Source organism: Thamnophis sirtalis, unplaced genomic scaffold, assembly GCF_051295495.1.
Source record: "Thamnophis sirtalis isolate CommonGarterSnake01/CBP01778 unplaced genomic scaffold, rThaSir2_p1.2 scaffold_7, whole genome shotgun sequence".
NCBI lineage: Eukaryota > Metazoa > Chordata > Lepidosauria > Squamata > Natricidae > Thamnophis > Thamnophis sirtalis.
In genome coordinates this window covers 58784802-58796816 of record NW_028261387.1, presented here as the reverse complement: position 1 = coordinate 58796816, position 12015 = coordinate 58784802, and positions in this window count along the sequence as shown.

Here is a 12015-nt window from a genome sequence, read left to right as displayed (position 1 = left end):
AACATATTAAAAACAAAACCAACATTCACAATTTCTGTGGAGGTAGATGCTTCTCAGCTTCCCCCAGCCTGCTGGAACAGCCAGGACTTTCTGGCTTTGTGGAAGGCCGGGAGGGTAGTAAGGATCCGGATCTCAACAGGGAGCTCATTCCAGAGGGCCGGAGCTGCAACAGAGAAGGCTCTCCCCCAGGGAGTCGCCAGACGACATTGGCTGGCAGATGGAATCCGGAGGAGACCCAACCTGTGCGATCTAATTGGTCTGAGAGAGGTAATCGGCAGGAGGCAGTCTCTCAGGTACTCAGGTCTGATGCCATGTAGGGCTTTATAGGTATCAACCAGCACCTTGAAGCGGATTCAGAGACTAATAGGTAGCCAGTGCAGCGGAGGATAGGTGTAACATGGATGTACCTTGGTGCACCCACAATCGCTTGCGCGGCTGCATTCTGGACTAATTGGAGTCTTCTAACACTCTTCAGGGGCAGCCCCATGTAGAGCGCATTACAATAATCCAGTCTTGAGGTCACAAGGGCGTGAGTGACTGTCTGAAGGGCCTCCCGATCCAGGTAGGGTCGCAATTGGTGCACCAGGTGAACCTGGGCAAAGGTCCCCCTGGTCACAGCCGACAGATTCCAAAAGTAGACATTCCACATGCCTTTAACCATGGCGCAAGCATGGTCTCTCCTTTTTGACCTGTCCTCAGGATATCAGGAGTGGATGGATGACTCTCCGAGGACATGGACTCGCACGATGACAGCGGCAACGGACATGGAAACAACAGGTGTCGAACCAACTCCCCTGGTAAGTTGGCATCAAGCAATTCCGGATAGGCTGCAGTCTCGTCTGATGGTGCTGTGCTTGCACCCATGGTTCTGGCCTCTGACTGGGTTTGGTGAGGCTGCTGCGTTGGTTGGCCCCATCTGGCCCGCATTTGATTGCAATGGCATCTCCAACCCCGCCCGTTTTCTAGTTTCACCCTGTAAGAACAGGGCCCAGTCTGGTCAGCCACAACGCCTGGCAACCACAATGGATGGCCTATGTAATTCCTAACATACACTTCCTCCCCCAGGGCAAAAGACCAGGCACCCCCAGTGGAGCCCAAGGGTTTTTCCGTAGAGTAATTAGGGTGAAGCCTATCTAGGGAAGTCCTAAGGCACCTGCCCATCAACAATTTAGTGGGACTTATGTTGGTAGTTGGGCAAGGCATAGTGTGATGGGCCAACAAGAAGGTGGCTATGCATTCCTGCCAGTTGGCCGGACCCATATTGGTGACAGCTTCCTTGGAGGAGCGCACTATGTGTTCCGCCAGGCCAATGCTGACCAGGTGGAACAGAGAAATCAACACATGGAGAACCTCCAGGGATACCAGGAACCCTTCGAATTTGGCCGACATCATCTAGGGTCCGTTGTCGGACATCAGCACATTAGGGAATCTATGAGTGGCAAATAACTTCCTAGGGGCCCCAATCAGTGCATCTGAAGTGGTAGGCGGAATTCTTACAATTTCTAACCACTTAGAGAACGCATCCACCATGATGGGGAACACCTGTCCCTGGAGAGGCCCCTCAAAATCGACATGAATGCAGGACCATGGCGAGCTGGGATGTTCCCATTCGCATGGCGTGGCCTTGGGTGGGGATGCCTGTGAGTTTTGACATTGTGGGCACCCCGAGATGTATGAGGTGATGTCCTGATCTAACTTAGGCCCCCAAAGCTAATTGCATCCTAATACCTTCATGCGGACGATTCCAGAATGGCCACAATGAAGTTTGTTCAAAACTGCACCTCTCAGAGGGGGTGGTACAATTACCATGTGAACCCATAACAGGCAGACGATCTGCACAGAGAGCTCCTACAGGTGTGTTTTGTACTGGACGAATTCTGGCCCTATGGCATCTCGTGGCCACCCCTGTTTCACCCAATCTAAGACCCGGGAGATTACATAGTCCTTTGAGACTGCCAGGCGATGTCAGCAGCAGTGACTGGTAGGTTAAGGTCCTCAATCAAGAGGACGTAGCCGGCACCAATTCTTCTAGTACATCTGTTAGGGGGCATCAGCTGGGCATGTCTGCATGACGATTTGCTTTCCTGGGTGGTGCAGTAGAGTGTAGTCGTAAGTTGTGCGAAACACTGTCCAGCGGGTCATGCAAGGGGAGAGCACTTGCGGCGCTTGCTTGTCCCCAGCAAGCAGCCCGAGAAGCAGTTTGTGGTCAGTGACAATCTGGAACCGGTGCCCGTAGACATAGTGATGGAAATGTTTAACCCCAGCCACAATGGCTAGAGCTTCTTTGTCCAGTTGCACTTAATTCCTTTCAGTTGGAAACAGAGTCCTTGAGAAAAAGGCGATGGGCACCTCAGTGCCATTTGGCAGTTCATGGCATAGGACGGTGCCGACTCCATACTGGGAAGCATCACAAGCCAGAAGCAGTGGCAAGTGTTCATTATATTGAGAGAGAACAGCATTTGACACCAGCAGTTGCTTAACTGCCTTGAAGGCAGCGGCTTCCCTAAGGCCCCAAACTCACTGGGTTTTCTGGTCTAGCAGGCAGTGAAGTGGTTCAGCCACTGAAGCCTTGTGGGGCAGGAACAGTACATAGAATTTGAGCAATCCAAGAAAGGCTTGGAGTTCGGCTCTCATGGTGGGAGTTGGCGCCTCCACAATTGCCTTGGTCTTGGCTGCTGTTGGATGGAGGCCCATAGCAGCCACAAGATACCCCAGGAACTCAACCTGGGACACAGCAACCTGGCACTTCTTGCGCTTGACTTTTAGCCCCATTTTTTGGAAACACTACAGGACGACACGAAGTCAGGCCATAAGTTCGGGATGGCTGGACACGGAAATAAGGATGTCATCGAAGTAGGGGATGATGCCCTTGAGTCCATGGAGCAGCTGCTCCATTAAGCTCTGGAATAAGCCTTGGGCAATGCTTACCCCAAACTGCAGACAGAGGCATTTAAAGGCGCCGCAGTGGGTAATGATGGTTTGGGCTTCTGCTGCCTCATCATTGACCAGCAGTTGCTAGTATGCCTGTGATATATCCAGCTTTGTGAAAATGGAGCCTTCGCCTAAGGTGTGTAGCAGATGCTGAACCACTGGCACAGGGTAGGCATTAGACGGCAGCGTGCGGTTAATGGAGCAATGATAATCAGCACAGATTCTGATGCTGCCATCTGGCTTGATAGGAGTTACAATGTGGGTCTCTGATCTTGCATGGTCCACTTTTGCATGGTCCAGCTCGAGGACCCCTTGCTTGATTAGCTTGTCTAGCTCTGCGTCCACTTTTGGCTTGAGGGTGAATGGCACAAGCTGAGGCTTCATACGGATGGGCGGCACTGTAGGGTCGATGTTGATCGAGACTGGGGTGCCTTTGTAAGTGCCCAGCTGGCTGTCAAACGCAGTGGGGAATTTTTTGACTAAAATGTCCAAATCGGTTTGTTGTACGCTGTGTGCTGCTAACCTGAAGGCCGAGGGATTCAAACCAATCAAGTCCGTGGATGCTGGCCAACGCCCCTTCTACAACAAGTAGTGGCAGCCTCCCTTCAAATCCCTTCAACTGGACATTGAATTTGCTAGTGCCAATTATAGGAATCAGGTTTCCCTGATAGTCCCTTAGAGTCAGATTCCACCTTTGAAGGTGGCATTTTGCAATTTTTGGTATCAGTCTTTTTATGGTGCTCCAGGACACAACAGACGTGGCTGAGCCAGTGTCCAGCTCCATCTGGCACAGCGCCCCTTCAATGTACACCGTTAGCTGGATCTTCTTCTTGATACTATGGCAAGATTGCCAGTTGATCGATTCAGAGATGGAGGAATTGCGAAGAATTGCATGGCAGTCATTTCTAGGTTTGGGCAGCTTGGCAGGTGCCCATCAGGGACCCCGGGTTTTGGCTGCCAGAAAACCTGGGGCTGTCATCGGCTGAGAGGTGTGATACACTGTGGCAATGTGACCTTTTCGGCCACAACACTGGCAGAAAGCTTTTCTAAATCTGCATTCAGCTCTTTCGTGGGTACCTTGGCAACTCATACATGCAGATTTAGATGCACCCTTGCCGCTTGGCCAGCTCTTTTTGTTTGCCTCATTAAGGTGATTAATGTCACCCTCTCCTCAGGCTCTGATTCTTCACTCACATCCCCCTGGTGGACTGAAGCCATGCTGGAGGTTTCAAGTTTGTCAGCAGTGGCCGAAGGGTGGGTTTGCTTGATAGCCGCCAGGGATTTCGATACTAATTCTGCCACATGGGCTTCATGTAGCGTGGATTGGAAGGACAGGTCAGTCTTCACCAAGAGACACCGCTGCAGCCTCAAATCTCTCATGCCGCAGACCAGCCGGGAGAGTAAGGCATTGTCTAAGTCCTTAAACTTACAATGGAGTGCTGCTTCTCATAAGGCAGCCACATAATTGTTTATGGACTCATCCTCAGCTTGGTTCCTATGGTGAAACACGTGTTGGCAGGCTATTTTAGATGGTGACGGCACGTAATGGCTCTTGAGCTTTGCCATCAACAGCTCCCATGGAACCAACTTGATGGAGCCGTGAGGTCCCTTGCTGTGTTGAAGATATCTGAGCCACAAATTGACAAAAAGAACGTGCATTTTCTCTCATCCGTCAAGTCTGTGAAGTTGTGCGTGACCAGGAAGCATTTGAATCATGTTATGTATGATTTCCAAGTTTCAGAGCCTTGGCTGAAAGGCGTGAACATTAAGGTGGCCATTCCTGTCAAGAGCCGGTCACAACGTCTCATCGCGAGTGACAGAGCTCGATTTCAATTAGTAACTTCAGCTAGTGACTTCAGTTCATAGTGACCAGCTAACTCCGACACCTCAATTTGGCGATCCCACCCTCATTGCCAGTGTTCTGTACTGAGAATGGTGGGTTGTTGCCAGAGTAACTGAGGCAGAGACAGGAATAAAGGCTAAAAACTTTATTCCTTAACAGTAACAAGCTAACAGAGTAACTGGCTCTGAGACAGGCACAGCTGAGCTTCCCATCTGACAGCTCCCTTTTATACTCAAAGCTGTCAGATGGTTAGCCAATCAGCTGTCAGCTTTCTCCCACCAATACACAACATGGTAAGCATGCTCAGAACGTGACAAAGGTGACTGGGGCTCTGGTTAGGAATGTGTCAATGAAATCTTTCCTAAACTGTAGACCTCTTTCGTTCCCTGGGTTAAACGAGAAATTGAGAGGGATGAAACAGATGCCACTTGTGGAACACAAAAAACGAACTTAATCGAACATGGTTTAGAGCTGCTATTAACCCATATTTTGTGGTGTTTGGGGCAATGGAGTCTAAGTACTTTTCTGTACTAATTGCATCTGCATATAGTCAGTCGGCAATGCTCTTTAAGGTGAGCTCTGTCCTCTTCGAGCAGAAGAATACAGATGTCTACCTGAAGGGATATGCTGGGGAATTCATTAATTTTCTGGAAGACAAAATCATTTTGATTCATTCCCAGTTAGATATCAACATGGTTGCTGATCTGATAGAAGCACCTCGGGTAGATTTTTGCTTATGAAATTATTTGACCCTGTTGCTCCTGAGGAAGTGGACAGCATTGTAGGGACTAGAAATGTAAGCACATGTTTTACATTCATCCTCTTCCTGGCTTGGGAGGTGATGTGGATGGATTCAGGTGGTGATTGATGGTTCCCTTGGGAGGAGGTGCTATTCTATCCTTTTAAGGAGGTTGTGATCTATTCTCTTGTTAAGAGGCCATTACTAGACTCCATCCTATTGGATAATTTTCATCCTGTCTCCAATCTTATCTTTCTGGGGAAGATTGTTGAGAAGGTAGTTATGTGATGACTTCAGAGCTTCCTGGATGAAATGGATTATCTGTACCTTTTATAGTCAAATTTCTGACTAAATATGTGGCAAGAAAAATTGGGTAAAATATTTATCAGATATTTTTTTCAAACATATTTAGGGGAAATGTAGCATTGCTGATGAAAAAGCTAAGGAGGAGAATACACTCCCTTGGAGTTGAGAGCAGTTTTAAAAATCAAGGAGGCTGTAAATGGCTGGAGAGATGAAAGTGAGAGGCAGGTCATATGCACAAACCCCTGAAATGAGAGAAAGCATAAGCATGCTATACTCACATGGGAGATCTTTTAAAGCAATTTAAAAAGCAAGATCTTGTTCATCAGACTGAGTAAGAATTGGGAAAAATGCAGGATTTTCTCTGCTCAGTAATAGCACTTTATGGCAAAAAGAAAGTAAATTGTGAGTCAGCTGAAAAAAAAACCACAGTCAATCCAATAATGATAATACTGGAATGGTTAAAAGATGGTGGTTTGTTTTTACAAACAGTAAAATAAATCTTAGCTACATTGTGTTATAAATCACAGTGATCCATCTCTCACCTCCACCTTTTGTGTGACAAAGTTGTCAGGTAGGCATGTCAGGGACCTGTTCAATCTCCCACTGGCTGCAGAGTTCGTTCCCCAGTTGATGTCAGGTTACTTAAAGTCCTCCAATACTACAGTGAAGTGCTTCCTGTATACTTGGTTAACTGATTCGTAGTTCATATTTTCTTCACTTGGTTAGGTGATCTGTAATGTACACCTATGGCAATGTCATTTCTTTCACCTCTAATATTCACCTGAATAATTTCAAGAAGGCTTTTATGCCTAGCTTTGTATCTTTGTATAGCAGTGTAGCAAATTATTTAAGTACAGTGCAACTTCTCCCTCGTTTTTTAGTTGCTTCTGTTTATTTTGAACAGTTTATTTCCTTGTAGTATGTTCCCAACGTGGGTTCCATTTAGCACATTTCAATAGTAGTAACAATATTGTATCTGCTTTCATGTGCTAGGACTTCAAGTGCTCCCTGTTGGTTATCCAAACTTTGGGCATTAATGTATAAGCCATCTTAACTTTGCTTTTGCTTCCTATGCCTCCTATTTTATATCTAAATTTCCCCTCCTTCTCATCACTTCCTTTCTCATTTTTCTGATTAGTTGCTTTGGGGATTATACTTGGAGTTTGGTCTCTTGATTGTTCTCTCTCCCCTTCTAATTTTAGTTTAAAGCCCTTGGGATTCTTTCTTCATGTCAGAAGCACCTACAAATTATACACATATAACATTCAACACGGAACGAATAAAATAGGTATAAAATAGGTCACATAAATACGGCATGTGTCAAAGTAAGTAGAATAAATAGAATTAAAACTAAATGACATTTGCCCAGTTTTGGCCAAGTTGATAGCATTGTCTCTCACCAGCATGAGGTCACCATGATGTGTCCAGCATGACTAAATGCCAAAGGTGCACAGAATGCTGTTACCTGCCCACCAAAGGTGGTTCCTATTTTTCTACTTGCATTTTTACTTACTTTCGAACTGCTAGGTTGGCAGAAGCTGGGACAAGTAATGGGAGCTCACTCCATTATGCAGTGCTAGGGATTCAAACCACTGAACTGCCAGACTTTCTGATTGACAAGCTCAGTGTCTTAGCTACTGAGCCACCGCGTCCCTGGGTAATATAAAGTGTTGTGGCCCAGCAGGATCCAGTTGAGCTGCTGATGGACTTGGATAGCGAGGAACCATATGAGTCCCCTCCAGGGAAAATGTGGAGGACTCTGGGCAGGGTTCAGACTCAGAGCAGAGGCCAGAGAGGCTGGTTGGCCACCAGGAGGTGCCTGAGGCATGGAGCAGTGGGCAGTTTGTTCCTGATGCCAGGCAAAGAAGAGCAGGCAAATGGAAGCAACAGTTGAGGAGGCAGACTCAGAGATGATAATAAAGCCCAGGTGGTTATGGCTTGGCCCCTCCCAACAGAGTATATAAGTAAAGAAGTGGGGAGGAGTCATTTGAAAAACACAACCATTTGAAACTGTATTGGAATACTCTGTCTATTGTGTATCTGTGCCTGTTGGATTTTCAACTAGTCTTGCAGGTGAGTCGTGTCTGGGCCTTCAGCCAAAGGAGTTGATAAAGCTGTGATTAAAGTGTGGCAAACAGCCAAGCCTGTGTCTGGGTGATTTGCAGGTCGGAGGGGGAGGGTCAGAACAATAAACCATGGTCCAAAAATCCAAAGTTCTCTTGGTGGTATAATTGTAGTACTGCATTAAATGTTTCATTGTGTGTACTACATGAAATGCTTTATTATATTAAATATTAAATTAAATAGTTCTGTTTATTTTGTGCAATTTACCTTCTAAATCTTCAATAGAGCTTTCACAACTGGACTGCAAACATCTAAATATCACTAAATGTCAGGAAGGAGCAACACCTTTCAATAGCGCTCGTCAATAGGCAGTTGCTTAGGTTTGTGAAGCCGATAACAAATGAAATAATTGGAATAAACTTCTTAGAGTTATTAGCATGGTTTGATTCTACTCTTGTCAAAATATATAGAAAAAAAAGTGTAAATATTTCTGGAATCTTCAGCCAAAGATGTACTGAAATGGTGCTTAATACCAGGTCCACTTGCCTGAGTGCAGAATACAATGCAATAGAGCATCAGATGAACTGAGTGAAAGCTAATAAACCCCACTGTGATTTGAAGCATTAACCTGCAGGGCTTGACTGAGGAGCATCAAGTAGAAAAAGACAGCCGACTTTGCTGTTGTATTGCCTTGACATTGGTAGTAAGGTGGGAAAAGAGGAATAGATTTCTTTTACTTTATTCATTTGTGTTTGTATAGCCTGCCATCAAAGTCTTATATATCAAAGTAGTGCTGTAGTTCCCTGGAGTTATACTATTATTTTAATGCAGAACTGTTAGTAAGTGGCAGTGCATCATCTCTAGTTCTCAGTTGTATCCTGTTGAATTCAACTCGGGGATTCTCAGAGCACATAAATTCATTCAAAATTAGCTTTTTATGCAGGCTAAAGAACTATAGAATCATCTCTTTAAATCAGGGTTAGGTTAATTTCATGGAGGGCCGCATCAGGGTTGTGTCTGACCTTGGAGACCAGAGTGGGTGACGCCGGGGTGGGCATGGCCAGCTTGAAATTACTCGTGTCGGGAGCACCTGTAGTAGCCTGAGCACTCTGCCAGAGAAAACAGGCTTCCAAGCTCTGTTTTTGGCTATGACTGCCTCCTGCAACCCTCTGCCAGTGAAAATGGAACTTGTGAGGGCCACATGCAGCCCTCCTGAGCTTCGTTTTCACTGGCAGAGGCACCATGGGCCAGTCATTCGCTATTTCCAAAGCAGCCCCATGGGCCAGATCTAACCACTTCGTGGGCCAGATCTGGTCCCCGGACCTTGAGTTTGACACTCCTGCTTTAAATGGTTGCCATGATTTAGCAAAGTATTAGTTTTTTTTTAAGAAAACTAACACTTCAGAAGGAAGATAAAATTAGGGCACTTTATAGATGTCTGGTAAAAGCTGTAATAATAAGAACAAGCTATCCACACAAATGCCATTAAGGCCAAAATCGAAAAATCCTCTGATGATGCCAAATGAAGACTTTGCAAAGAAGCTGATGAAACCGTTGATCACATACTCAGCTGCTGTAAAAAAATTGCGCAGACTGATTATAAATTGCGGCACAATTCAGTAGCACAAATGATCCATTGGAATTTGTGCAAAAAATATAATATTAAAACAGCAACAAACTGGTGGGAACATCAGCCTGAAAAAGTCACCGAAAATCAGATGGTCAAGATCTTGTGGGATTTCCGTATACAAACGGACAAAATACTGGCGCATAATACACCAGACATCACACTGGTTGAGAAAAATAAGGTCACAATCATAGACATCGCAATACCAGGTGATAGCAGGGTTGCCGAGAAGGAACATGAAAAAATCGCAAAATACCAGGACTTAAAAATCGAAATTCAGCGACTATGGCACAAACCAGCAGTGGTAATTCCAGTGGTAATTGGCACACTGGGTGCTATTCCAAAAGCATTGGAATTACATTTAAAACAGTTAAAATTTGACAAAATCACCATCAGTCAAATGCAAAAAGCCGCGCTGCTTGGATCTGCATGCATATTACGAAAATATGTTATGATGTCCTAGGCCCCTGGGTGAGGCCCGACTAGTAACCAATGCCAAATCCGGTGAAACAACTGGCCGCTGTGATACAATTGTATAATAACAGTTGCATCATGACACAAACAATGTACAGTACATAACTTGTATTTCCACAGCTATGTCACAATGTGTATTTGCTTTTATATATATTCTTCATTTTAACAGTTAAGAATATTTTTTTATATAATGGACAGTCATGAAGTAATTCTAGATTACTACTGGAAATCCTAGAAAAGTTTATTGTAAACTTTTAGAAATACCATATTAAAGTTTTTCTACATTTTAAAATTGTTCTTATTCAATTTGAAAAAAAGAAAATTACTTTCACTTTGAAATGTTTGGATAGGCAGGATACAAAGTTATGACCTATATTAGTTACAGAATTGCTAGGAAACCCAAAAACATTCTTGAGGATTAAGAATGAATAAGAAGACAAAGGGAGCCTTAATCTTTTAAAGAACATGTACATCTCTACAATAATCACCTTGGTTTAGTACAACTTAATCGGAGGCTATGTCTCAGATTACAAACTTCGTATGTGTTTTGTGTGTTTCTGTATTTGTAGCATGTTACATTTATTATGTAACATACATTTATTTTTTTGCAGTATTACAAGATTATTGAGTGATGTTTGGCACAAGCATCTGTATATTTATCTACCATTTAATTTGCAACTGTATCATTTTCTTTATTTCCGAAAATATCAACATCTAAAGGAAAATAGAAAAAATCTTTATGTGTGAATACTTTTGCTTTCTATGTATGTTTGCCACTGGTGACTTTTAACATATCATTTATATATGTCCAAGGACAGAAGCCTGTCCTTAACTCATATGCAATTATGTATATTCTGATGTTCAATGGAATTCTTTGTTCTCTTCATATTACTATGTTTGCTTCTCATCAGCACTTTTATTTCCAAGAAAATACCCTTCTATTTTAACTCCCCATAACCATAATCTGCTTTGTCTGCTGTTTAATAGGAAATCAATGTTGTTGTAATACAATGAAATTAGCATTGATTTATTTCATTGGAACTGGCAGCTAAACCAATAAGGTATTAGTCAACATGCTCATAGAAAGTGGCCCAATTGGTGTCCCAAAACCTGGTGATTTGTGTCTCTCTGTGTTTGTGTGTGTGTGCATGTACACTAATAATTAAATGCATTATCTGGCATGAGCTTTGCAGAAGATAGTAATACAAAATGTCAGGTACCAAAAATGTAATGAAAATTAAAGAAAAGGGAGTGAGGAGTGGATAGGAGAGAAGAGAAGAGAAAAGAAGAGAAAAGAAGAGAAAAGAAGGGAGAGGAGAGGCAAGAAGGGGAGAGGAAAGGACAGAAGACAAGACAAGACTTTAACTATCAAATTAAAATTCATTATTGGGTTAGGATGGCATATTCACCATATTCTTTTCTTTCACATCCTTTCCGGGATGTGAGCTGGCTAAATAAAGCAATAAAACCCACCAAACCCATGTAGAAGATATTCACAAGGGAAAGGTTAAAGAGGATGGTTAAATTCTATTATTCAGGAGAGCCAGCATAGCTGTATTTGTGTGTATTATTTCCATGGCTTAATTAGCTTAGTAGTATGTGTGTCAGTCATTTTCATAGCTACATTTTTCTTGTAGATGACTGTTCAAATGGTTTTAAAATGGTCTCTGTTCTTTCACCAGCATCATTTCAATAACTGCTTTATTGCAGGTTTTCATACTTTTAGTAAATATAATTGTTACAAAGGAAAAAAGGGATGTTTTTGGTAGAGGCAGTTTGTCATAGCACTTAATGACCACTGGAAGCATGACTAAATGAAGCCAGGAGACATAATTGGCACAGTGATGTCAAAAGACTAATAACTTTAAAAATGCAAGGGCAAAGCAGAGGAGAAATGGGTACATTGGTAGCCCACAAATAAAAGCATTTTTAATTCATTTTTTTCCAGACCACAATCACACTTGAAAATGTTGCAGGGTAGTTCTTTAGGCACTCTGTTTATTCCCTTAGAGGATTATTAAATATTGAAGG